This window comes from Canis aureus, chromosome 3, assembly GCF_053574225.1.
Source record: "Canis aureus isolate CA01 chromosome 3, VMU_Caureus_v.1.0, whole genome shotgun sequence".
In the NCBI taxonomy this organism is placed as follows: Eukaryota; Metazoa; Chordata; class Mammalia; order Carnivora; family Canidae; genus Canis; species Canis aureus.
In genome coordinates this window covers 11,724,799-11,726,203 of record NC_135613.1, presented here as the reverse complement: position 1 = coordinate 11,726,203, position 1,405 = coordinate 11,724,799, and positions in this window count along the sequence as shown.

The window sequence follows — 1,405 nt, the reverse complement described above, 5'->3', positions numbered from 1 at the left end:
CCCTGAGGCCCAGTATCCGGACCGCACCCCAGTGCCCCGCGGCCCTCTCCTGGGGGTCACGGCTGCAGGCCCGTTGTTCCTGGAGGTGGGCTGGGGAAGCGTCAGGCGGGAGCGCTGGATTCACCCCCGCGGGTGGATCGGGGAGTCCGTACTTCAGGAATTAGAGTTTCAGGCCTGGGCTTGTGGATCTCAGACCTAAGGCAGCCTTTTGTGACAAGTTAATTCCCCAGTGAACGCTTTACTCTCTTGCCATGAAACTCATAGATACGGACTTAGAAGATGATAGGTAATATAAACAACCCACACTTTAAAAACTGATGAATGGGTAAAGAAGTTGTGAGACAGGTAGATGTATGAATGGAGTATTACTCAGCCATCAAAAAGAATGAAGTCCCATCAAAAAGAATGAAATCTTACCATTTGCCATGACCTGGATGGTACTAGAGGGTATTATGCTAAATGAAATAAATCAGAGAAAGACAACCATGTGATCTCACATGTGGAATTTAAGAAACAAAACGGATGAACATTGGGGATAAAAAGGGGGAGAGGCAAACCATAAAACAAACTTTTTTTAAAAAAAGATTTTATTTATTCATGAGAGACACTGAGAGAGGGAGAGACACAGGCAGAGGGAGAAGCAGGCTCCCTGTGAGGAGCCTGATGTGGCACCGGATCCTGGGACCCCAAGATCACGCCCTGAGCCAAAGGCAGACGCTCAACCGCTGAGCCACCGAGGCCTTCCCATAAAACAAACTCTTAAGGGTAGAGAACAAACAGGGTTGATGGAGGGAAGTGGGGGGATGGGCTAGATGGGGGATGGGCATTAAGGAGGGCACTTGCTGTGATGAGCACTGGGTGTTGTATGTAAGTGATGAATTGCTAAATTCTACTCCTGAAACTAATGTTACACTGTATGTTAACTAGAATTTAAATAAAAACTTGAAAGTTAAAAAAAAAAACACCTTAACAGTCTGCTTTAATAGAGGAGATATCAAAGGAAAATAATTTGCAAAAATACACATTTCAGCATGTATACGTCCGGTCATGACTGCTATGGACCTAATGAAGTCGTCAGATATTTGCCTTCTCACATGGAATGTGCCTGAATGCCACAGCCACAATGCTGTCTTTTATTGATGTTTCAAAAATCACAAACTGTAATCAAAATGGTGAACGCTTCTTGATAAAGTAAAAGTGAAACAGTAAAACCTTCTTTTGGTTTTACAGTAGTTACATTCCTGAAGAATCAGCTATGTTAAAACTGTAAAAATTCATTTAGCTGAAAGACAGGTTCTAGATTCAGGTCATTTAGAAAGTTTTTACGGGGATCCCTGGGTGGCTCTGCGGTTTAGCACCTGCCTTTGGCCCAGGGCGCAACCCTGGAGTCTGGGGATCGAGTACC